Raw genomic sequence first — 27,380 nt, 5'->3', positions numbered from 1 at the left:
CACTGTAACTAGCATTTTAATATAGGTGTCACAGTAGATTAAATCCCTTTACCAGGCTTTGCAGACTGTTCAATGTTAACATCACTGGAGATCAGCCACTGCCCCGCCCCACTGTGTGAAGATCATCCAAAGTTTTTGTCATGGATGAGTGTGCTGTGATTGTGTCAGGTGCACTGATTCTGACAGCATGTGAATCTGGAGAGAAAGCAAGAAAAGTATTTAAGTTCTCATCTGATTTTCTATAGGACAAAAAAGAGCATTTTGGAATTTGAATAGTCTTCTGCATGATCTTGCAGGTTCCCTCCAATAGGAAAAGTATGAGGAAAAAATGACCTAAAGTGGTAGGTGTTAATGTCAACAAAAGGTATTTTCCCAAACACCTGAAATTACTGCAAAACAGCTATAATATTTTAGAGATGAGACCATATAATTCTCTTAATGAATGTTACTGATTCTTCATGGAAAAAAGAGAATCTTGAACCAAATTTATAATTGCTAATGTAAAACATAAATGTCAAACTAATAGAAACTTGAGCATATTCTACTGAGACACCAGACCACTGTGAACCCCCAGCTGACAGCTGAAGAAGGGACATAAGCTTCCAGTGCTGCTACAGAAACGTAATTGAGAGCAAGCATGGCAGACCAATGGCTGTGATATATCACTAGGGCTGATGCAGCAGCACTCCTGCATAAATATATTCCTAGAGACCTTACAGTTAAACTCTGAGCTGATCCCTTACACTAGTAATGTCCACAAAACCCTTCATATCACTACTAGGTATTTAACCACAACGCCTCTGTGGGACTGTAAAGTAAAAATCAGTATAATTTTTCTTATTTTTTTTTAACATGTAATTAACAATATTGGGAGAAGCTTTTAACTAGTGCCAGGTTAAGATGTGCACTCACAGCTCTGTGTGCTATGGCAATACAGTATCATGAAAATGATGCCAGCTGTTCCTGTAGATCCTTCAGGACTTCAGTTTTAGCATCTGTCCCAAACTTTAAATAAAAAGATGGTACAGTGGATGGGTTTTTTCTTTTACTTACAGTTTATTTATTTCTGTTTTATTAAAATGTTATTATATATTTAATTTTATTATATGTTTAATATTCTTTATTAAAAAACACAGTAGAATCTCCCTGGTACAACTGGCCATAGCATTAGAACTATAGAGATAGATTTAAGGACATTGAAAAACCACCAAGGGGGAATTAAAAAACCCTAATCTTCATAAATCTCAGTGGTATAAAAGGATGTGAATTTTGCATGTAGCTAAGAGGAGTTTTAAAATCTCAGTAGAAGACCCAATGTTTGTGGATTCATTGTAATCACCCAACATTATCATTCTCTTGTGAAGCATCAGCTGCCCAGTCTGTCCTGTGTGACTCAGCATTGCATAAAAAAATTATTTGTGAATATGAACCACCTTAGCAAAACTGTGAACATTCTCTGTTCTCTAGGGTCTTGGGAAGATCTTCCATTGTGTAGAGTGCTATTAAAGAGGTTTTACTAAGCTTGTATAGTTTTTGTATGGGTTTAAATTTGCTATTCTTCTCATTCTTCCTCCATATGTCACAACTGGATATATATATAATTTATTAACTGTAATGGCTATGATGAGTGGTCAGGAATTAAAGGACTGTGCTGCACATAAATAAAATGCAATGGGACTACGCTGTGGGCTGCCACTCTCAACATGCTCTAAAGGTGAGGGTTGAAGTTTCTATGTTTTTGCATTTTCCTTGTGACAGTAAGTTGAAAAAGCTCATAGCCCAGATTTTTAAATGTCTAACAACAGTGATTCCACTTCGAAAATGAACAATGAAATTTCCTTTCGGGAAGGGAAAAGGAATATTGCGATTTCAATGGCGAACAATACAGGAATCTTTGGTGCATGTCCCTGCCCTTGACGGCATGCCATGCCTTTATATGGCTTTGACTTAAAAAAAAAAAAAAGAACAAAATCTTTCCTAAAGTATCCATGCCAAGTCCCTTAAATCTTCCCCTTAAGTTGTATCTTCCTCCTTGACGTTTCCCCCCACTTTTGCAACATCTCTGAGTTTAGTTTTAGCATGTTCGGTTCCATTGCAACGCAGCTCATTTCCTCACTGCGTATTTTTTGAAGACACAAAATCTCCCGATTTTCTGGTTTTTGCCAATTGCATTTCATTTGATCCTATCACCTTTCCAGAGCGGTTGTAAGCCTTTCTTTTCAGGCTCGCAAGATTGCTTTTCTGAAATGAAATTTCCTTTCAGGAAGGGAAATGGAATCTTGCGATTTCAATGGGGACCAATAGAGGAATCTTTGGTGCATGTCCCTGCTCTTGATGACATGCCATGCATTTTGATGGCTTTGACTTAAGGAAAGATTGCTTTCTTTTATTTTTGGTTTTAAGTATCCATGCCATGTCCCTCATATCTTGCGCTCCAAGTTTTGTCTTCTTCCTTGACTTTTCCCCTGGCCTTGTCAACATCTCCGAGTCTGGTTTCAGCATGTTTTATTCCATTGCAATGCAGTTCATTTCCTTACGTCTTTTTTTTGGACATAGGTTAAAGAATTTATTCTTATTTTTTAAGTATCCATGCCATGTCTCTCATATCTTGCACCCCAAGATTTGTCGGTCTCTTTGACTTATTCCCCTGCTCTTGCAACACCTCTGACTTAACTTTTAGCATGTATTCTTCCATTGCAATGGAGCTCATTACCTCACTGCCCCTTTTTTGAAGATTCTAAAATTCCTGATTTTCTGTATTTTTCCAATTGCAGTTCATTTAATCCTATCTCCTGTCACAGGTGTTAATAAGTCTTTATTTAAGAAATGAAATTTGCTTTAGAAGAGGGAAAAAGAATTTTACGAAGCCCAAAAGAAAGGCTTACAAACACTCTGGAAAAGAGATAGGATCAAATGAAATGCAATTGCAAAAAAACCTGAAAAAAAAAACAGAAAATGGGGACTTTTAGTGTCTGCAAAAAATAGGGTGTGAGGAAATGAGCTGCATTGCAAAGGACCAAAACTAAGCTCACAGATCTTGCAAAAGCATGGGGAAAAAGTCAAGGAGGAAGACACAACTTGGAGGGCAAGAGATGAGGGACATGGCATGGATACTTAATAAAAAAAAAAAAAAAAAAAAAAAAAAAAGCACAAAAATCTTTCCCAAAATTAAAGGCATCAAAATGCAGGCAGGGCATATGCCATCAAGTGCAGGCACATGCAGCAAAGCTTGCCCAAAATGGATCCCCACTGAAGGCCAAAACACAAAAGAAGGACTTGCAAACACGCCGGAATAGAGAAACCATCAAAGGAATTGCAATTGGAGGGGAAAAACAGAAAATTTGGGAAATATGGTGACTAGAAGTAAATGGCCCGGGATTATATCAGGTGCAGTGCAAAGGACCAAACTAGGCCAAAATTAAGCTCACAGATGTTTCTAAATCAGGGGGAAAAGGCAAAAAGGAAGACACATATTTGGGGGAAGATATGAGGAACATGGCATGGATACTTAATAAAAAAAATAAAAAAAACAGAAAAAAATCTTTCCCAAAGTCAAAGCCATCAAAAGGCATGGCATGCCATCAGGTGCAGGGACATGCACCAAAGATTCCTCTATTGGTCCCCATTGAAATCGCAAGATTCCTTTTCCCTTCCCAAAAGGAAATTTCATTTCCTTTTGGGAAGGGAAAAGGAATCTTGCGAAGCCCAAAAGAAAGGCTTACAAACACTCTGGAAAGGAGATAGGATCAAATGAAATGCAATTGCAAAAAACCGCAAAAAAAAACAGAAAATGGGGACTTTAGTGTCTTCAAAAAATAGTTTTGAGGAAATGAGCTGCATTGCAAAGGACCAAACCTAAGCTCACAGATCTTGCAAAAGCATGGGGAAAAAGTCAAGCAGGAAGACACAACTTGGAGGGCAAGAGATGAGGGACATGGCATGGATACCTTATAAAAAAAAAAAAAAAAACCACAAAAATCTTTCCCAAAGTTAAAGCCATCTAAATGCAGGCAGGCCATATGCCATCCAGTGCAGGCACATGCAGCAAAGCTTGCCCAAAATAGATCCCCATTGAAGGCCAAAACAGAAAAGAAGGACTTGCAAACACACTGGAATGGAAATACCATCAAAGGAATTGCAATTGGAGGAGAAAAAAAGAAAATTTGGGAAATTTGGTGACTAGAAGAAAATGGCCCGGGATTATATCAGGTGCAGTGGAGGAAATGAAATTTCCTTTCGGGAAGGGAAAAGGAATCTTGCAAAGCCCAAAAGAAAGGCTTACAAACACTCTGGAAAGGAGATAGGATCAAATGAAATGCAATTGCACAAAACCTCAAAAAAAAACAGAAAATGGGGAATTTCAGTGTCTTCAAAAATAGGTTGTGAGGAAATGAGCTGCATTGCAAAGGACCAAAACTAAGCTCACAGATCTTGCAAAAGCATGGGGAAAAAGTCAAGGAGGAAGACACAACTTGGAGGGCAAGAGATGAGGGACATGGAATGGATACCTTATAAAAAAAAAAAAAAAAAACCACAAAAATCTTTCCCAAAGTTAAAGCCATCAAAATGCAGGCAGGCCATATGCCATCCAGTGCAGGCACATGCAGCAAAGCTTGCCCAAAATGGATCCCCACTGAAGGCCAAAACAGAAAAGAAGGACTTGCAAACACGCCACAAGGGAGATAGCATCAAAGGAATTGCAATTGGAGGAGAAAAAAAGAAAATTTGGGAAATTTGGTGACTAGAAGTAAATGGCCCGGGATTATATCAGGTGCAGTGCAAAGGACCAACTAATCCAAAATTAAGATCATAGATGTTTCTAAATCAGGGGGAAAAGGCAAATAGGAAGACATAACTTAGGGGGAAGATATGAGGAACATGGCATGGATACTTAAAAAAATACAAAAAACAGAAAAAAATCTTTCCCAAAGTCAAAGCCATCAAAAGGCATGGCATGCCATCAGGTGCAGGGACATGCACCAAAGATTCCTCTATTGGTCCCCATTGAAATCGCAAGATTCCTTTTCCCTTCCCGAAAGGAAATGAAATTTCCTTTTGGGAAGGGAAAAGGAATCTTGCGAAGCCCAAAAGAAAGGCTTACAAACACTCTGGAAAGGAGATAGGATCAAATGAAATGCAATTGCAAAAAAACCTGAAGAAATAAACAGAAAATGGGGACTTTTAGTGTCTTCAAAAAATAGGTTGTGAGGAAATGAGCTGCATTGCAAAGGACCAAAACTAAGCTCACAGATCTTGCAAAAGCATGGGGAAAAACTCAAGCAGGAAGACACAACCTGGAGGGCAAGAGATGAGGGACATGGCATTGATACTTAATGAAGAAAAAAAAAAAAAACCCCACAAAAATCTTTCCCAAAGTTAAAGCCATCTAAATGCAGGCAGGCCATATGCCATCAAGTGCAGGCACATGCAGCAAAGCTTGCCCAAAATGGATCCCCACTGAAGGCCAAAACACAAAAGAAGGACTTGCAAACACACTGGAATGGAGATACCATCAAAGGAATTGCAATTGGAGGAGAAAAAAAGAAAATTTGGGAAATTTGGTGACTAGAAGTAAATGGCCCGGGATTATATCAGGTGCAGTGCAAAGGACCAACTAGGCCAAAATGAAGATCATAGATGTTTCTAAATCAGGGGGAAAAGGCAAATAGGAAGACACATATTTGGGGGAAGATATGAGGAACATGGCATGGATACTTAATAAAAAAAATACAAAAAACAGAAAAAAATTTTTCCCAAGGTCAAAGTCATCAAACGGCATGGCATGCCAACAGGTGCAGGGACATGCACCAAAGATTCCTCTATTGGTCCCCATTGAAATCGCAAGATTCCTTTTCCCTTCCCGAAAGGAAATGAAATTTCCTTTTGGGAAGGGAAAAGGAATCTTGCGAAGCCCAAAAGAAAGGCTTACAAACACTCTGGAAAGGAGATAGGATCAAATCAAATGCAATTGCAAAAAAACCTGAAAAAAAAAACCAGAAAATGGGGACTTTTAGTGTCTTCAAAAAATAGGTTGTGAGGAAATGAGCTGCATTGCAAAGGACCAAAACTAAGCTCACAGACCTTGCAAAAGCATGGGGAAAAAGTCAAGCAGGAAGACACAACTTGGAGGGCAAGAGATGAGGGACATGGCATGGATACCTTATAAAAAAAAAAAAAAAAACCCACAAAAATCTTTCCCAAAGTTAAAGCCATCTAAATGCAGGCAGGCCATATGCCATCAAGTGCAGGCACATGCAGCAAAGCTTGCCCAAAATGGATCCCCACTGAAGGCCAAAACACAAAAGAAGGACTTGCAAACACACTGGAATGGAGATACCATCAAAGGAATTGCAATTGGAGGAGAAAAAAAGAAAATTTGGGAAATTTGGTGACTAGAAGTAAATGGCCCGGGATTATATCAGGTGCAGTGCAAAGGACCAACTAGGCCAAAATGAAGATCATAGATGTTTCTAAATCAGGGGGAAAAGGCAAATAGGAAGACACATATTTGGGGGAAGATATGAGGAACATGGCATGGATACTTAATAAAAAAAATACAAAAAACAGAAAAAAATTTTTCCCAAGGTCAAAGTCATCAAACGGCATGGCATGCCAACAGGTGCAGGGACATGCACCAAAGATTCCTCTATTGGTCCCCATTGAAATCGCAAGATTCCTTTTCCCTTCCCGAAAGGAAATGAAATTTCCTTTTGGGAAGGGAAAAGGAATCTTGCGAAGCCCAAAAGAAAGGCTTACAAACACTCTGGAAAGGAGATAGGATCAAATCAAATGCAATTGCAAAAAAACCTGAAAAAAAAAAACAGAAAATGGGGACTTTTAGTGTCTTCAAAAAATAGGTTGTGAGGAAATGAGCTGCATTGCAAAGGACCAAAACTAAGCTCACAGACCTTGCAAAAGCATGGGGAAAAAGTCAAGCAGGAAGACACAACTTGGAGGGCAAGAGATGAGGGACATGGCATGGATACCTTATAAAAAAAAAAAAAAAAAACCCACAAAAATCTTTCCCAAAGTTAAAGCCATCAAAATGCAGGCAGCCATATGCCATGAAGTGCAGGCACATGCAGCAAAGGTTACCCAAAATGGATCCCCACTGAAGGCCAAAACAGAAAAGAAGGACTTGCAAACACGCCGGAATGGAAATACCATCAAAGGAATTGCAACTGGAGGAGAAAACAGGAAATTTGGTGACTAGAATTAAATGGCCCGGGATTATATCAGGTGCAGCGCAAAGGACCAACTAGGCCAAAATGAAGATCATAGATGTCTCTAAATCAGGGGGAAAAGGCAAATAGGAAGACATAACTTAGGGGGAAGATATGAGGAACATGGCATGGATACTTAATAAAAAAAATACAAAAAACAGAAAAAAATCTTTCCCAAAGTCAAAGCCATCAAAAGGCATGGCATGCCATCAGGTGCAGGGAAATGCACCAAAGATTCCTCTATTGGTCCCCATTGAAATCGCAAGATTCCTTTTCCCTTCCCAAAAGGAAATTTCATTTCCTTTTGGGAAGGGAAAAGGAATCTTGCGAAGCCCAAAAGAAAGGCTTACAAACACTCTGGAAAGGAGATAGGATCAAATGAAATGCAATTGCAAAAAACCGCAAAAAAAAACAGAAAATGGGGACTTTTAGTGTCTTCAAAAAATAGTTTTGAGGAAATGAGCTGCATTGCAAAGGACCAAAACTAAGCTCACAGATCTTGCAAAAGCATGGGGAAAAAGTCAAGGAGGAAGACACAACTTGGAGGGCAAGAGATGAGGGACATGGCATGGATACTTAATGAAGAAAAAAAAAAACCCACAAAAATCTTTCCCAAAGGTAAAGGCACCAAAATGCAGGCAGGCCATATGCCATCAAGTGCAGGCACATGCAGCAAAGCTTGCCCAAAATGGATCCCCACTGAAGGCCAAAACAGAAAAGAAGGACTTGCAAACACGCCGGAATGGAAATACCATCAAAGGAATTGCAATTGGAGGAGAAAAAAAGAAAATTTGGGAAAATTGGTGACTAGAAGTAAATGGCCCGGGATTATATCAGGTGCAGTGCAAAGGACCAACTAGGCCAAAATGAAGATCATAGATGTTTCTAAATCAGGGGGAAAAGGCAAATAGGAAGACATAACTTAGGGGGAAGATATGAGGAACATGGCATGGATACTTAATAAAAAAAATACAAAAAACAGAAAAAAATCTTTCCCAAAGTCAAAGCCATCAAAAGGCATGGCATGCCATCAGGTGCAGGGACATGCACCAAAGATTCCTCTATTGGTCCCCATTGAAATTGCAAGATTCCTTTTCCCTTCCCGAAAGGAAATGAAATTTCCTTTTGGGAAGGGAAAAGGAATCTTGCGAAGCCCAAAAGAAAGGCTTACAAACACTCTGGAAAGGAGATAGGATCAAATGAAATGCAATTGCAAAAAAACCTGAAAAAATAAACAGAAAATGGGGACTTTTAGTGTCTTCAAAAAATAGGTTGCAAGGATACGAGCTGCATTGCAAAGGACCAAAACTAAGCTCACAGATCTTGCAAAAGCATGGGGAAAAAGTCAAGGAGGAAGACACAACTTGGAGGGCAAGAGATGAGGGACATGGCATGGATACTTAATAAAAAAAAAAAAAAAACCCACAAAAATCTTTCCCAAAGGTAAAGGCATCAAAATGCAGGCAGGCCATATGCCATCAAGTGCAGGCACATGCAGCAAAGCTTACCCAAAATGGATCCCCACTGAAGGCCAAAACAGAAAAGAAGGACTTGCAAACACGCCGGAATGGAAATACCATCAAAGGAATTGCAACTGGAGGAGAAATTTGGGAAATTTGGTGACTAGAAGTAAATGGCCTGGGATAATATCAGGTGCAGTGCAAAGGACCAACTAGGCCAAAATGAAGATCCTAGATGTTTCTAAATCAGGGGGAAAAGGCAAATAGGAAGACATAACTTAGGGGGAAGATATGAGGAACATGGCATGGATACTTAATAAAAAAAATACAAAAAACAGAAAAAAATCTTTCCCAAAGTCAAAGTCATCAAACGGCATGGCATGCCAACAGGTGCAGGGACATGCACCAAAGATTCCTCTATTGGTCCCCATTGAAATCGCAAGATTCCTTTTCCCTTCCCGAAAGGAAATGAAATTTCCTTTTGGGAAGGGAAAAGGAATCTTGCGAAGCCCAAAAGAAAGGCTTACAAACACTCTGGAAAGGAGATAGGATCAAATGAAATGCAATTGCAAAAAACCGCAAAAAAAAACAGAAAATGGGGACTTTTAGTGTCTTCAAAAACTAGTTTGTGAGGAAATGAGCTGCATTGCAAAGGACCAAAACTAAGCTCACAGATCTTGCAAAAGCATGGGGAAAAAGTCAAGGAGGAAGACACAACTTGGAGGGCAAGAGATGAGGGACATGGCATGGATACTTAATAAAAAAAAAAAAAAACCCACAAAAATCTTTCCCAAAGTTAAAGCCATCAAAATGCAGGCAGGCCATATGCCATCAAGTGCAGGCACATGCAGCAAAGCTTGCCCAAAATGGATCCCCACTGAAGGCCAAAACAGAAAAGAAGGACTTGCAAACACGCCGGAATGGAAATACCATCAAAGGAATTGCAACTGGAGGAGAAATTTGGGAAATATGGTGACTAGAAGTAAATGGCCCGGGATAATATCAGGTGCAGTGCAAAGGACCAACTAGGCCAAAATTAAGATCATAGATGTCTCTAAATCAGGGGGAAAAGGCAAATAGGAAGACATAACTTAGGGGGAAGATATGAGGAACATGGCATGGATACTTAATAAAAAAAATACAAAAAACAGAAAAAAATCTTTCCCAAAGTCAAAGCCATCAAACGGCATGGCATGCCATCAGGTGCAGGGACATGCACCAAAGATTCCTCTATTGGTCCCCATTGAAATCGCAAGATTCCTTTTCCCTTCCCGAAAGGAAATGAAATTTCCTTTTGGGAAGGGAAAAGGAATCTTGCGAAGCCCAAAAGAAAGGCTTACAAACACTCTGGAAAGGAGATAGGATCAAATCAAATGCAATTGCAAAAAAACCTGAAAAAAAAAACCAGAAAATGGGGACTTTTAGTGTCTTCAAAAAATAGTTTTGAGGAAATGAGCTGCATTGCAAAGGACCAAAACTAAGCTCACAGACCTTGCAAAAGCATGGGGAAAAAGTCAAGGAGGAAGACACAACTTGGAGGGCAAGAGATGAGGGACATGGCATGGATACCTTATAAAAAAAAAAAAAAACCCACAAAAATCTTTCCCAAAGTTAAAGCCATCTAAATGCAGGCAGGCCATATGCCATCCAGTGCAGGCACATGCAGCAAAGCTTACCCAAAATGGATCCACACTGAAGGCCAAAACAGAAAAGAAGGACTTGCAAACACACTGGAATGGAAATAATATCAAAGGAATTGCAATTGGAGGAGAAAAAAAGAAAATTTGGGAAATTTGGTGACTAGAAGAAAATGGCCCGGGATTATATCAGGTGCAGTGCAGGAAATGAAATTTCCTTTCGGGAAGGGAAAAGGAATCTTGCGAAGCCCAAAAGAAAGGCTTACAAACACTCTGGAAAGGAGATAGGATCAAATGAAATGCAATTGCAAAAAAACCTGAAAAAAAAACCAGAAAATGGGGACTTTTAGTGTCTTCAAAAAATAGGTTGTGAGGAAATGAGCTGCATTGCAAAGGACCAAAACTAAGCTCACAGATCTTGCAAAAGCATGGGGAAAAAGTCAAGCAGGAAGACACAACTTGGAGGGCAAGAGATGAGGGACATGGCATGGATACTTAATAAAAAAAAAAAACCCCACAAAAATCTTTCCCAAAGGTAAAGGCATCAAAATGCAGGCAGGCCATATGCCATCCAGTGCAGGCACATGCAGCAAAGCTTGCCCAAAATGGATCCACACTGAAGGCCAAAACACAAAAGAAGGACTTGCAAACACACTGGAATGGAGATACCATCAAAGGAATTGCAATTGGAGGAGAAAAAAAGAAAATTTGGGAAATTTGGTGACTAGAAGTAAATGGCCCGGGATTATATCAGGTGCAGTGCAAAGGACCAACTAGGCCAAAATGAAGATCATAGATGTTTCTAAATCAGGGGGAAAAGGCAAATAGGAAGACATAACTTAGGGGGAAGATATGAGGAACATGGCATGGATACTTAATAAAAAAAATACAAAAAACAGAAAAAAATCTTTCCCAAAGTCAAAGTCATCAAACGGCATGGCATGCCATCAGGTGCAGGGACATGCACCAAAGATTCCTCTATTGGTCCCCATTGAAATCGCAAGATTCCTTTTCCCTTCCCAAAAGGAAATTTCATTTCCTTTCGGGAAGGGAAAAGGAATCTTGCGAAGCCCAAAAGAAAGGCTTACAAACACTCTGGAAAGGAGATAGGATCAAATGAAATGCAATTGCAAAAACCGCAAAAAAAAACCAGAAAATGGGGACTTTTAGTGTCTTCAAAAAATAGTTTTGAGGAAATGAGCTGCATTGCAAAGGACCAAACCTAAGCTCACAGATCTTGCAAAAGCATGGGGAAAAAGTCAAGGAGGAAGACACAACTTGGAGGGCAAGAGATGAGGGACATGGCATGGATACTTAATTAAAAAAAAAAAAAAAAACCCACAAAAATCTTTCCCAAAGGTAAAGGCACCAAAATGCAGGCAGGCCATATGCCATCAAGTGCAGGCACATGCAGCAAAGCTTGCCCAAAATGGATCCACACTGAAGGCCAAAACAGAAAAGAAGGACTTGCAAACACACTGGAATGGAGATAGCATCAAAGGAATTGCAATTGGAGGAGAAAAAAAGAAAATTTGGGAAATTTGGTGACTAGAAGAAAATGGCCCGGGATTATATCAGGTGCAGTGCAGGAAATGAAATTTCCTTTCGGGAAGGGAAAAGGAATCTTGCGAAGCCCAAAAGAAAGGCTTACAAACACTCTGGAAAGGAGATAGGATCAAATGAAATGCAATTGCAAAAACCGCAAAAAAAAAACAGAAAATGGGGACTTTAGTGTCTTCAAAAAATAGTTTTGAGGAAATGAGCTGCATTGCAAAGGACCAAACCTAAGCTCACAGATCTTGCAAAAGCATGGGGAAAAAGTCAAGCAGAAGACACAACTTGGAGGGCAAGAGATGAGGGACATGGCATGGATACTTAATAAAAAAAAAAAAAACCCACAAAAATCTTTCCCAAAGTTAAAGCCATCTAAATGCAGGCAGCCCATATGCCATCCAGTGCAGGCACATGCAGCAAAGCTTGCCCAAAATGGATCCCCATTGAAGGCCAAAACACAAAAGAAGGACTTGCAAACACACTGGAATGGAAATACCATCAAAGGAATTGCAATTGGAGGAGAAAAAAAGAAAATTTGGGAAATTTGGTGACTAGAAGAAAATGGCCCAGGATTATATCAGGTGCAGTGGAGGAAATGAAATTTCCTTTCGGGAAGGGAAAAGGAATCTTGCGAAGCCCAAAAGAAAGGCTTACAAACACTCTGGAAAGGAGATAGGATCAGATGAAATGCAATTGCAAAAAACCTGAAGAAATAAACAGAAAATGGGGACTTTTAGTGTCTTCAAAAAATAGGTTGTGAGGAAATGAGCTGCATTGCAAAGGACCAAAACTAAGCTCACAGATCTTGCAAAAGCATGGGGAAAAAGTCAAGCAGGAAGACACAACTTGGAGGGCAAGAGATGAGGGACATGGCATGGATACTTAATTAAAAAAAAAAAAAAAAACCCACAAAAATCTTTCCCAAAGGTAAAGGCATCAAAATGCAGGCAGGCCATATGCCATCAAGTGCAGGCACATGCAGCAAAGGTTACCCAAAATGTATCCCCACTGAAGGCCAAAACAGAAAAGAAGGACTTGCAAACACGCCGGAATGGAAATACCATCAAAGGAATTGCAACTGGAGGAGAAAAAAAGAAAATTTGGGAAATTTGGTGACAAGAAGTAAATGGCCCAGGATTATATCAGGTGCAGTGGAAAGGACCAACTAGGCCAAAATGAAGATCATAGATGTTTCTAAATCAGGGGGAAAAGGCAAATAGGAAGACATAACTTAGGGGGAAGATATGAGGAACATGGCATGGATACTTAATAAAAAAAATACAAAAAACAGAAAAAAATCTTTCCCAAAGTCAAAGCCATCAAAAGGCATGGCATGCCATCAGGTGCAGGGACATGCACCAAAGATTCCTCTATTGGTCCCCATTGAAATCGCAACATTCCTTTTCCCTTCCCAAAAGGAAATGAAATTTCCTTTTGGGAAGGGAAAAGGAATCTTGCGAAGCCCAAAAGAAAGGCTTACAAACACTCTGGAAAGGAGATAGGATCAAATGAAATGCAATTGCAAAAACCGCAAAAAAAAACAGAAAATGGGGACTTTTAGTGTCTTCAAAAAATAGTTTTGAGGAAATGAGCTGCATTGCAAAGGACCAAACCTAAGCTCACAGATCTTGCAAAAGCATGGGGAAAAAGTCAAGCAGAAGACACAACTTGGAGGGCAAGAGATGAGGGACATGGCATGGATACTTAATAAAAAAAAAAAAACCCACAAAAATCTTTCCCAAAGTTAAAGCCATCTAAATGGAGGCAGGCCATATGCCATCCAGTGCAGGCACATGCAGCAAAGCTTGCCCAAAATGGATCCCCATTGAAGGCCAAAACAGAAAAGAAGGACTTGCAAACACACTGGAATGGAAATACCATCAAAGGAATTGCAATTGGAGGAGAAAAAAAGAAAATTTGGGAAATTTGGTGACTAGAAGAAAATGGCCCGGGATTATATCAGGTGCAGTGGAGGAAATGAAATTTCCTTTCGGGAAGGGAAAAGGAATCTTGCGAAGCCCAAAAGAAAGGCTTACAAACACTCTGGAAAGGAGATAGGATCAAATGAAATGCAATTGCAAAAAAACCTGAAGAAATAAACAGAAAATGGGGACTTTTAGTGTCTTCAAAAACTAGGTTGTGAGGAAATGAGCTGCATTGCAAAGGACCAAAACTAAGCTCACAGATCTTGCAAAAGCATGGGGAAAAAGTCAAGGAGGAAGACACAACTTGGAGGGCAAGAGATGAGGGACATGGCATGGATACTTAATAAAAAAAAAAAAAAACCCACAAAAATCTTTCCCAAAGGTAAAGCCATCTAAATGCAGGCAGGCCATATGCCATCCAGTACAGGCACATGCAGCAAAGCTTGCCCAAAATGGATCCACACTGAAGGCCAAAACAGAAAAGAAGGACTTGCAAACACGCCCGAATGGAGATACCATCAAAGGAATTGCAATTGGAGGAGAAAAAAAGAAAATTTGGGAAATTTGGTGACTAGAAGTAAATGGCGCGGGATTATATCAGGTGCAGCGCAAAGGACCAACTAGGCCAAAATGAAGATCACAGATGTTTCTAAATCAGGGGGAAAAGGCAAATAGGAAGACATAACTTAGGGGGAAGATATGAGGAACATGGCATGGATACTTAATAAAAAAAATACAAAAAACAGAAAAAAATCTTTCCCAAAGTCAAAGCCATCAAAAGGCATGGCATGCCATCAGGTGCAGGGACATGCACCAAAGATTCCTCTATTGGTCCCCATTGAAATCGCAAGATTCCTTTTCCCTTCCCGAAAGGAAATTTCATTTCTTTTTGGGAAGGGAAAAGGAATCTTGCGAAGCCCAAAAGAAAGGCTTACAAACACTCTGGAAAGGAGATAGGATCAAATGAAATGCAATTGCAAAAAAACCTGAAAAAAAAAACAGAAAATGGGGACTTTTAGTGTCTTCAAAAAATAGGTTGTGAGGAAATGAGCTGCATTGCAAAGGACAAAAACTAAGCTCACAGATCTTGCAAAAGCATGGGGAAAAAGTCAAGGAGGAAGACACAACTTGGAGGGCAAGAGATGAGGGACATGGCATGGATACTTAATAAAAAAAAAAAAAACCCACAAAAATCTTTCCCAAAGTTAAAGCCATCTAAATGGAGGCAGCCCATATGCCATCCAGTGCAGGCACATGCAGCAAAGCTTGCCCAAAATGGATCCCCATTGAAGGCCAAAACAGAAAAGAAGGACTTGCAAACACACTGGAATGGAAATACCATCAAAGGAATTGCAATTGGAGGAGAAAAAAAGAAAATTTGGGAAATTTGGTGACTAGAAGAAAATGGCCCGGGATTATATCAGGTGCAGTGGAGGAAATGAAATTTCCTTTCGGGAAGGGAAAAGGAATCTTGCGAAGCCCAAAAGAAAGGCTTACAAACACTCTGGAAAGGAGATAGGATCAAATGAAATGCAATTGCAAAAAAACCTGAAGAAATAAACAGAAAATGGGGACTTTTAGTGTCTTCAAAAACTAGGTTGTGAGGAAATGAGCTGCATTGCAAAGGACCAAAACTAAGCTCACAGATCTTGCAAAAGCATGGGGAAAAAGTCAAGGAGGAAGACACAACTTGGAGGGCAAGAGATGAGGGACATGGCATGGATACTTAATAAAAAAAAAAAAAAACCCACAAAAATCTTTCCCAAAGGTAAAGCCATCTAAATGCAGGCAGGCCATATGCCATCCAGTACAGGCACATGCAGCAAAGCTTGCCCAAAATGGATCCACACTGAAGGCCAAAACAGAAAAGAAGGACTTGCAAACACGCCCGAATGGAGATACCATCAAAGGAATTGCAATTGGAGGAGAAAAAAAGAAAATTTGGGGAATTTGGTGACTAGAAGTAAATGGCGCGGGATTATATCAGGTGCAGCGCAAAGGACCAACTAGGCCAAAATGAAGATCACAGATGTTTCTAAATCAGGGGGAAAAGGCAAATAGGAAGACATAACTTAGGGGGAAGATATGAGGAACATGGCATGGATACTTAATAAAAAAAATACAAAAAACAGAAAAAAATCTTTCCCAAAGTCAAAGCCATCAAAAGGCATGGCATGCCATCAGGTGCAGGGACATGCACCAAAGATTCCTCTATTGGTCCCCATTGAAATCGCAAGATTCCTTTTCCCTTCCCGAAAGGAAATTTCATTTCTTTTTGGGAAGGGAAAAGGAATCTTGCGAAGCCCAAAAGAAAGGCTTACAAACACTCTGGAAAGGAGATAGGATCAAATGAAATGCAATTGCAAAAAAACCTGAAAAAAAAAACAGAAAATGGGGACTTTTAGTGTCTTCAAAAAATAGGTTGTGAGGAAATGAGCTGCATTGCAAAGGACAAAAACTAAGCTCACAGATCTTGCAAAAGCATGGGGAAAAAGTCAAGGAGGAAGACACAACTTGGAGGGCAAGAGATGAGGGACATGGCATGGATACTTAATAAAAAAAAAAAAAACCCACAAAAATCTTTCCCAAAGTTAAAGCCATCTAAATGGAGGCAGCCCATATGCCATCCAGTGCAGGCACATGCAGCAAAGCTTGCCCAAAATGGATCCCCATTGAAGGCCAAAACAGAAAAGAAGGACTTGCAAACACACTGGAATGGAAATACCATCAAAGGAATTGCAATTGGAGGAGAAAAAAAGAAAATTTGGGAAATTTGGTGACTAGAAGAAAATGGCCCGGGATTATATCAAGTGCAGTGCAGGAAATGAAATTTCCTTTCGGGAAGGGAAAAGGAATCTTGCGAAGCCCAAAAGAAAGGCTTACAAACACTCTGGAAAGGAGATAGGATCAAATGAAATGCAATTGCAAAAAAACCTGAAGAAATAAACAGAAAATGGGGACTTTTAGTGTCTTCAAAAAATAGGTTGTGAGGAAATGAGCTGCATTGCAAAGGACCAAAACTAAGCTCACAGATCTTGCAAAATCATGGGGAAAAAGTCAAGCAGGAAGACACAACTTGGAGGGCAAGAGATGAGGGACATGGCATGGATACTTAATTAAAAAAAAAGAAACTCACAAAAATCTTTCCCAAAGTTAAAGCCATCAAAATGCAGGCAGGCCATATGCCATCCAGTGCAGGCACATGCAGCAAAGCTTACCCAAAATGGATCCCCACTGAAGGCCATAACAGAAAAGAAGGACTTGCAAACACGCCGGAATGGAAATACCATCAAAGGAATTGCAACTGGAGGAGAAAAAAGGAAATTTGGGAAATTTGGTGACTAGAAGTAAATGGCCCGGGATTATATCAGGTGCAGCGCAAAGGACCAACTAGGCCAAAATGAAGATCACAGATGTTTCTAAATCAGGGGGAAAAGGCAAATAGGAAGACATAACTTAGGGGGAAGATATGAGGAACATGGCATGGATACATAAAAAAAAATACAAAAAACAGAAAAAAATCTTTCGCAAAGTCAAAGCCATCAAAAGGAATGGCATGCCATCAGGTGCAGGGACATGCACCAAAGATTCCTCTATTGGTCCCCATTGAAATCGCAAGATTCCTTTTCCCTTCCCGAAAGGAAATTTCATTTCCTTTCGGGAAGGGAAAAGGAATCTTGCGAAGCCCAAAAGAAAGGCTTACAAACACTCTGGAAAGGAGATAGGATCAAATGAAATGCAATTGCAAAAAACCGCAAAAAAACCAGAAAATGGGGACATTTAGTGTCTTCAAAAAATAGGTTGTGAGGAAATGAGCTGCATTGCAAAGGACCAAAACTGAGCTCACAGATCTTGCAAAAGCATGGGGAAAAAGTCAAGGAGGAAGACACAACTTGGAGGGCAAGAGATGAGGGACATGGCATGGATACTTAATAAAAAAAAAAAACCCCACAAAAATCTTTCCCAAAGTTAAAGCCATCTAAATGCAGGCAGGCCATATGCCATCCAGTGCAGGCACATGCAGCAAAGCTTGCCCAAAATGGATCCCCACTGAAGGCCAAAACAGAAAAGAAGGACTTGCAAACACACTGGAATGGAAATACCATCAAAGGAATTGCAACTGGAGGAGAAAAAAAGAAAATTTGGGAAATTTGGTGACTAGAAGAAAATGGCCCGGGATTATCAGGTGCAGTGCAGGAAATGAAATTTCCTTTCGGGAAGGGAAAAGGAATCTTGCGAAGCCCAAAAGAAAGGCTTACAAACACTCTGGAAAGGAGATAGGATCAAATGAAATGCAATTGCAAAAAAACCTGAAAAAAAAACAGGAAATGGGGACTTTTAGTGTCTTCAAAAACTAGGTTGTGAGGAAATGAGCTGCATTGCAAAGGACCAAAACTAAGCTCACAGATCTTGCAAAAGCATGGGGAAAAAGTCAAGGAGCAAGACACAACTTGGAGGGCAAGAGATGAGGGACATGGCATGGATACTTAAAAAAAAGAATAAAATTCTTTAACTGAAGTCCAAAAAAAAGTTAGTGAGGCAATGAACTGCATTGCAAAGGACCTAAACATGCCAAAATCGAGGTCAGAGATTTTGCAAAAGCAGGGGAACTAGTGTAGGAGGCAGACAACACTGGGAGGACAAAATATGAGGGACATGGCATGGATACTTAAAAAAACCATAATAAATTCTTTAACCTATGTTAAAAACAAAAGTGAGGAAATGAGCTGCATTGCAAAGGTCCAAAACATTCCAAAACCAAGGTCACAGATGTTGCAAAAGCAGGGGAAAATTCAAGGAGGAAGACAAAACTTGGAGGGCAAGATTTGGGGGACATGGCATGGATGCTTAGAAACAAAAGAAAATAAAAGAAAAAAATCTTTCCCTAAGTCAAATCCATCAAAAGGCATGGCATGCCATCACAGGCAGGGACATGCACCAGAGACGCCTCTATTTTCCCCTATTGAAATCGCAAGATTCATTTTCCCTTCCCTAAAGGAAATGAATTGCTATTTCAATTGGGACCAATAGAGAAATCTTTGGTGCATATGCCTGCACTTGATGTCATGCCATGACTGTTGATGCCTTTGACTTTGTCAAAGATTTTTTGTTTTTTTAAGTGTCCATGCCAATTCCCTCCTATCCTCCCCTCCAAGTCGTGTCTTCCTTCTGGGCTTTTCCCCCTGCTTTTGCAACATCCTTTAGCCTAATTTGGGCATGGTTTTGTCCTTTGCACTGCACCTGATGTAATTCCGGTCCATTTTCTATCATCACTAAATTTCCCAAATTTTCTTTTTTTTCTCCTCCAATTGCTATTTCTTTGATGTTATGTCCATTCCCCCATGTTTGCAAGTCCTTCTTTTCTGTTTTGGCCTTTAACGGGGATGAATTTTGGCAAGCTTTGCTGCATGTGCCTGCACTTGATGGCATATGGCCTGCCTTTTGATGGCCCTAGTTTAGGCAACCTTTTTTTTTTTTAAGTATCAATGTCATGTGTCTCTTATCTTTCTTCCATGTTGTGTTTTCCTCATTGACTTTTTCCCCATGCTTTTGCACCATCTTTCCACTTAGTTTTAGCATGTTTTGACACTTTGCATTCCACCTCTTTTGCTCCTAGAGCATTTTCTTGCTGTCCCTAAACATTCCACTTCTCTCACTTCTTTCGGTGTTTTTGAGAAAAGAGCGAATATTAAAGAAAGTCTTGTAAACAATCTGCAAGAGAGAATGAAATGAAATGCAAGTGAAAGAGCTAAAAAATTACAAAAATTTTCAACCTCCAGGAAACAATCTGGGAGGAAATGAGTCGCAGTGCAGAGGACATAATCATGCCAAAACTACATTTGTTTCAAAATCAATCGAGAACATCAAGGAGTAGGCCCGAACATTCAGGGGAAGGTTAGAGAGACCTATGATGAATAGTGAAAAAGGAAGAAAAATAATCTTTGCTGAAGTGAAATCATCAACAGGCATGGGATTTCATGAAGTTCAGGGATATGGATGAAATCCTGCAAAATTGATCCCCACTCTTATCGCAAGGTTTCATTGGTCAACATATTTCTTTTCAGCTTGCTTTGCAGTGCACTTCACTTACAGAAGGAAGGGTTCAGATATTTCTAGCTTGTTGATAGGAAATCAGAGTAGTTCAAACAAGCCTCAGAAACAATCTAGCCAGAGGCAACCTGCAAACTAAGCTGAGTCAGCATTGTTGTGCTGCCTTTATTCACAGTTGCTTATTTGATACTGGGACTTAGTCTCCATGGAAACAAAAGTCTTGATTTTAGAGCAGAGGCTGCTGTGCAGCGTGGGAGAGCTGATAAGCGTTGAGGAGGAACTGGTCCTGCCCAGTCCTGGTAATGGGAGTCTTGCAGGCTGCAGAGAGGACTGATGTCCTCAGTGCTTCAAGCAGGAGGTGTCTACGTTGCCCAGGCATCAGGCAGAGCAAGGCTGTTTACCTCTCCAACAGATTGCAGTTATCCCTTTTAGTGTGCATGCAGAATTAATTACCTGTTCATCCACACAGATGGCTTCAAAATAGAATACAGTACTCAGCTTTCTTTTAAGCTCCTTTCATACCAAAGGAGTGGCTGGCAAGACCCTGTATAAAAAACCCTGAAAGTCAAGTAATATCAGCTAAGGCTCCAGTTAGAAAGGCTGAATTGGAAAAATTGATCTTGAAACTGTCCTCCAGAAACTACATCTCAAGGTTACCATCAGCCTGTGTATCTGGAACAGAACAGGGGGCACAAAACCCAGCTCCCTGGGGTAGTCTTCTGTCATGCTTGTATACAGGCAGAGAAATGCATGAATAAACCACACTGTTTTACATTTAAATATATGAAAACACTTTTTTTTGCTGAAGGCATTCCACCTCATTCTTCATTTCATCAGTTTCTAGTTCATATTACAGAACAGATCACTGGGGTTTTTTGTTAAAGTAACTGCGATATTTCATTAAAATGTTGGCAGTGCGAGGCTCTGACTTTCTTACAAAAATAAATGCATTTTATATAACCTACCAAGTATACTGACTGTTTTTTTTGCCCTTACCACTAACCTTAGCACATAAAGGCTGTAAAGTGTCTGAAGTGTTCAACAGATATTAACTAGCTTCAGAGAAAGGCTGCCTTTTCTTGAAGAATCACAGGAGAACCATACAGACATATTGCCCTTCAATATTAATGGCACCTTCTCTCTTTGTACATTGTAAAAAAGTCAGTTTGGTCATTTGAAGGATAAGAAGTCAATTTATTCACTCAAGTTATTTATGGTTTTAAATCCCTCATGCCCTAATGTAAGAACATTCCTATCATTATTGGCATTACAGAAACACAGGCACTGAAAGAGAATACTAGGTACTTTATTCATATCTTTCTTACACTGAAGGAACATGGCCTTGATTTGAGTCTTTGTATCTAAAACGACAATGCACTTTGACAGGTGAAGAGACATCTTTTTCATCTTACAACTGACAACTCTTTTTTTAATGAGAATAAATTTCATCTTTGCTTTTTGTCTAAACACCAATTTTTGCCATTCACCTCTCCTTGGACAATGTCCAGTCATGAAAACTTTTAGTATTAGTTAATTTTTTTAAGAGTTCTGAAAATATTGTCTCCACTGAAAGTATTCTAAAACAAACTCTTTCATGAGCCATACAACACTTGGGAACATTTCAGCAAGTCTTACATCTTACTAAAGCAATTGTGAGTGTGTCTCTTTTAACCTACTCTTAGAAGCCACATAACAGAACCCTGCTGTGTTTTAACATCTTCCAATTCCAGAATATAGCAAGGAAGGCGAGAAACCCAGTTTTAGTCCAAGAGCAGTGTCCAGACTTCAGAGTGCCACTGCAACAATCCCATCTCAAGAATTTGTGTTTCTTAGGAAGAATTATCCTCCCTTCTGTAAAGAGGAAAAGCTGTGACTGATAACCAAGAAGAGCTCCACAAAGGGCTTCCACATCACAAAAGAACATAAGCCACAGGACTTTTCCCCAGTCTTCATACTTATATAACAAATGTCTGGACTGCACATGACTTCTATCTGCTGCCTCTGATCATGGGACTTGCCTCTTAATTGCTTCTAGCCCCCTTGTGGCTTCAGTTCAAAGCTTTTCCAAGCTTTACAAAGGCAAAGGGAGCCAGTGTGCACACTGCATCAGTATAGACTATTCTCTCTGCTATCACATATTCACACAGTAAAGTTAAAGTTAGTCCAAGAATCAATGCTTAATTCTGCCAAGCAGACTAATCCAGCCTCAAGTCAGTAACTCAACATAATAAGATTTATTTTATCCTCCAAAAAATACCTGACTGCTATAGCTTATTTTCCAGAATGCTACAGAAGAAAATGTACTTGCACGTTTCAGCTCATTTCACCCATATATCAAAATGCAATGATTTCAAAATTACACAAACACCACTTCATTTCAGTTGTACAGCAGAAAGCTGAAGTATAAAAGTGGTTTTTAACCTGTGCCCTAACTTAATTTTTCAAAATTTGACTTTTCCTCACTTGAGGCAAAGGCATCAAATGTAACTCTGAGGACTGGAGAACATGCAGCATAACATTGATGATATTAAGGATTTTTTCCAGTGTAGTTGATTCTCTGATATCTGTCTCATATTCATTAACTGTGTCTTAACTTCACTGACCTCATCTGAATTTATGTGACATATCCACATTGCAAGATGACAGAAGAAAAAATTTCTATGACTACTACTTGCAGCTCTAAAGCCTTTAAAGGGTGCTTCAATTGGCTCAGCAATGAAGAAAATACATTTCTTTTACTTATCCTTGGATCTGTTATTTCTGAAGATCAAAAGATAATGCTGTGCTTCTTTGATGATGGAAAGTGTTTGATTGCATTTAATACATTTAAGTAGCATGATTCATAAAATACCAAGCAAAGTTCTTATATCTTAACAAGCCCAGAGTGTGATTTGTGTAAAAGGCACAGACATCAAAAAGTGTCTCTGGCCCATCACAGAAGCAATTTCACCAGAGGGCTGATGGCAGCCTTTCTCACAGTCAGGGCACATACACTTTCTCTCCTCTACCCAGCCAGGCAGCAAGACATGTTAGAGAGTACTGTATGTGAGAGAGCTGCCTTCAACCATGTGGGTCAAGCTCGACCAAAGGCACAGGCTGCCCCTCCACACATAAACTGTACAAAGCCTCATTGCTCTGGGACACCAGGGGTGACACTGACAAGCCTGCAGGGTTCTGACAAGCACACCCGTGGGACAGGCCATTATGGTTCTGCAGATATAGACAAGAGCAAACAGCATTTGCCTGTCAGTACCACCAGCCACAGGCAAAAACAATGGTGTGGGTGTTGGAGGCTATCTTATATCCATGACTATAAACATGACATCGCAGACAAAGTAAATCCCAATGCAGAGCTGATGTGGGAAGACTGCAGGAGTAAGGTGAGAACTGGAGCTCTCTAGCTCTTCAGAGGAAGGGAAGTTTTATGGAACAAGCCGTCCTCACACAGGTGAAGCTTCCTTCCCTGGTAGAAATACCAGTTCCTCTAGCTAGCCCTGTAATTTCTGCAGCCACCCATGCTTCTGTCTGTCTTCTGAAGCTGCCAGGTAGCAGCTGAAGAAAAGGTGATGGCCTGAGGTACAAGTTCATTTCATGTATGGAAGGAAACACCATGAGATGGGAACTACTCTTGGTTATTCCCAAGGAGACAAGGAAAGACTGAACCAAAGATGAATGGCTCTGCAGGTGATCAGTGACAATACACCTTCCTATCCCTTTTCTAAAGCTCCCACTTTAATGTTGATTAAAGGTTACTTTTTTCTCAACTTTATGTTTAAATGTTTTATTTAAGAAAATAATATGCAAAATTGGAACTTACTATAGCTCATTCCTTGGGGGTATGTGTAATTATGCGGATATGAACTGAACATAAATTACACATTTTGCATTTCCACAGAAAAACATGGACCGAGAGCCAGATTTTCCTTGTTGTTCCAGTAACTGACTACTTTTAAGAATCTGGTCTAAAATATGTACATTTTTTCCCCTAAGCAAAATTTATAAGTTTCAGTTAAACAAATTTTAATAGAAAATTAATTTATGCTATTTAAAAGACTAACTGCAGATAGTTCTGTGCACAATATTTTTTCCTAGTTGTCAGTTAACTGTCGCAACAACACACCCCAAGGATTGCGTTCATGAGAGGTAACACTTCTGTTAGGTCACTGACAATTGGTTCATGAAAGACCTCTGAGGTTTGGGCTATCCCAGCGTAACCTGCAATTTCAAGGAATCTTACTGCTAATTCTAATCCATTTTTAACCTAGAGATCATTTTCTTAAGTATTAAGGTTTAAATTTTAAAGCCTTACATATTACAAAATACAGCCAAGGCAGTTCTGAGGTCATAGAACCATAGACTATCCTGAGTTGGAAGGGAAACTCAATGACCAGCAAATTCAACTCCTGTCCCTGCACAGTACAACCCCAAGAGTCACACCATGTGCCCAAAAGCGTTGTCCAAACACTTGAACTCTGTCAGGCTGGGGCTGTGATCAGGTCTGCTGGGGAGCCTGTTCCAGTGCCAAATCACCCTCTGGGTGACAAACCTTTTCCTAATATGCAACCTAAACCTTCTGACACAGCTTCCAGGCCATTCCTTGGGGTCCTGTCACTGTTCACCACAGAGAAGAGATCAGTGCCTGCCTCGCCTCTTCCCCTCACAAGGAAGCCATAGACCGCAATGAGGTGTCCCCTCAGGACCCCTCATTGCACAGTATTGACCCCTCAGGTCACAGTATTAAAATACCAGCGAGCCTGAGTTTTGTTCTGTCTCCCTCACATACACACCAAAATTATCTAGAGTCAGAACTAATGGAAAAATGGCTTACCTTTAGATTATTAGTTGTGGTTGTTCTAAGTTTCTGAATTGAGACTAATATCCAAAAAGGTGCGGGGGAAAATCTGCAGAAGAAAAATCCAAACATAGAGATACTTATGGGAGGAAATATCTTGTATAAAATGCTATCACTTTGGGGCTCTCAGTATCAGAAGTGGCTATATAATTAACTTGTTAACATCTTTTAATTACTTCTTTTGTATCAGTAAATGACATCTTTTGCTCACATTCTAGATGCAAGTTGTGGTTTCCATGAACCCTCTCGGATTCAGAGAGTCAGAGGGAAGAGCAACTCTTATCACTGTTAACATCATAGTCACCAATTAAAGATATATGAATAACATGTTATGAGACTAGGCAGGCCCAGAAAAGCAGCTTGCAAAGCCAGTTGAGGAGATGCTTGGGATATTCTACTGGAACCCACCCTGGCACACTGGAAAGGAACATTTCTTTCTTTTCACATAAATGAGAAAGGCAGAGAAACTGTTTCTGCAGTCTGGCACTGCCTGCCCAGCAGTTATAAAGAACAAAGACTTCAGGTACTAAAGTATATTAATGATCCTAAAAATATAAAGATTTCAAAAAAGTGAAACAACCCAAACTTGTAATTAAACCTTTCCTTGAGCTACCAGAGTGGTTTTTTTGAAGTGTGAAGAGCTGCAAAAATCGGTGTCTCAGGCAGGTAGGAGGAAGAACACTGGTTGCACTAAGGCAGGCAGCAGTGCTGATGAGTGTGGTGGGAGGTCTGTGGGACAGCTCCACCACACACCGCAGGAGATGGCTGAAGTACTGACACAGCCTGTGAACAAAAGCTTTTTCCTCCTTAGAACATCACTGACACAGGACAACAAGTATAATTTTTCAGTTTAAGTATAATTTTCCACACTATTGAGAATCTAGGGTCTAAAATGCCAAGTCCCCCTCAGCTGTGCTGGGGGTTAGAAATACACTGAGTAATTAAGGGGAGAAGTATTCTTTTCACTTTCCCTATCTTCCATCAGACATATACAATGGTCAGCAAAGCACACACTCCCCTCTGTGAAATGAACAGAGTAGCCTGGCTCTGTGAAGGCCTAATTTGAGTCAGGCTACATCAGTTCCCCAGGTGCATTGCACTGGATGATCAGTTGGAAATGGTTGTATGAAGGTGAGGTACCCTGATGCCTTACAGAGCTCTTAGAGCACTCCAGAGGCTTGCTTTCTAGCAGAATAATTAAATTTATTTTCTCAAAAACTATGAGCAAGGATGGGCTATGAGAGTAAAGAGAAACAGGGTCACTTTAATCAGTGGCAGGTGACTTTTAATACTTTCAGAGAGCATAGTTACAAAAATAAGAGAAGATCAGAGACAGAAACTGGGGAATCACATGCAGTCTTTGGAGATGACAGCAAGGAGATAAAAGAGAATTCTAGGGAAGATAGCAAAGAGCCATCCAAGTTACCAAAGAGGAAAGATACTTAAGAATGTGGAGCTCCTCAGTCTTGAGATCAAACCACAATATATCCTAAGGATGTCAATGGAAGACATGAGAAGAGCTGAAAGATAGAAAGTACCCTAAAATAATGACTAAATATTACTATTTATTCTGTGCCCTGCCATCTCATTCAGCAAAAAAAATAATGCCTTTTAGGACCACTGATATTTGTATCTTCTGTTTGACTTCACATTTTGTTTATTTTCTGCAGAAAAATTGTCACATTGCTTTTTTCCCCCCATGCCCTTTTATCATTTTCCTATTCTGCATCTTTTTTTCTGCAGCAATTGCATCATCAATACCACCTATGATGCTAATGAAAGTGAAGGAAAATGTTTCTGGGATCACTGTGGATGTTTAAGGTTAGACGTGGAAGTTAAGCTTCCGGTAGCATCAATAGAAAGAAATTGGTGCCTTGGAAGAGTAATTCATCTCCTCTTCAGGTGGGTGTGTGGGGCACAGGGGATAACACCTTTTGAAGGTACCTTTTTCCCCAGTGGACTGTAGGGAGTCCAAGCTCAGGCAGCTGGTTTTGACAAGACATTTGAGTTATAGATCCAATTAATTAATTCTCCCTTAATACTGCAAAAGGTTTACTGGCTAATGAAAAAAATGTAATGAAAAAAGGCCTGTATACTGTGCCTATATAGAGATTTATTACGCATTAGAGGAATATTTGTACAGAAGTTTAGATTTTGGAGGATCTTGGGTTCATATAAAAATCTCACCAGGGACAAAGCCCTGTTGACACACCCGGTAGGGGAAAAATATGCAGGGTCCCAGAAGAAAGATCACTGAACATGGTTGAGAAAAAGTTTTACTAGTTACCCTGGGGAAACTGGCTTGTCAAGACCTTGCTGAAGGGGTCAGTGACATGGGGGATATTATTGCAGAGGCATGGTTTGGCTTGTCATACAATGCTGCTTGTATCCGTTTCCTCTCAGAGAGGCCTGGTTTGCCATAAAGGATCTGTTTCTCCAGTGAATTTTCCAAGATCAAAATTCACTGCTGCTTACCGTGAGGGTAGGACTGAGCCCGCATGCTTGTGTGGCTACAGCACCACAAATAAGCCTCGGGACTCAGACTTGTTCCTCATAAGGACTGCTCACCCCTATTGACAAAAATGATAACATTACTGGCCTAAGAAATATAAGACAAATTGATAATGGTGTGCTTTTCATATTAGCAGATAATAAGCACAAACTTTAAACTTTTTTTT

The 27,380-nt window shown here is 40.0% G+C and overlaps 1 long non-coding RNA gene across 1 annotated transcript; it reads right to left on the bottom strand.

Annotated features, from left to right (window-relative positions):
• LOC132069849 (uncharacterized) lies at positions 1–27,274 on the bottom strand. The gene is made up of 3 exons (XR_009417831.1): positions 27,178–27,274; positions 24,679–24,751; positions 1–195 (listed from the first exon to the last, which is right to left on the bottom strand). It is a non-coding gene; the product is annotated as an uncharacterized LOC132069849 (long non-coding RNA).
• Between the last annotated feature and the right edge of the window lie 106 nt (positions 27,275–27,380).

This window comes from Ammospiza nelsoni, chromosome 2, assembly GCF_027579445.1.
Source record: "Ammospiza nelsoni isolate bAmmNel1 chromosome 2, bAmmNel1.pri, whole genome shotgun sequence".
Lineage (NCBI taxonomy): Eukaryota > Metazoa > Chordata > Aves > Passeriformes > Passerellidae > Ammospiza > Ammospiza nelsoni.
The sequence above is the reverse complement of the archived record's forward strand: the minus strand, read 5'-3'. Positions and strand labels throughout refer to the sequence as shown.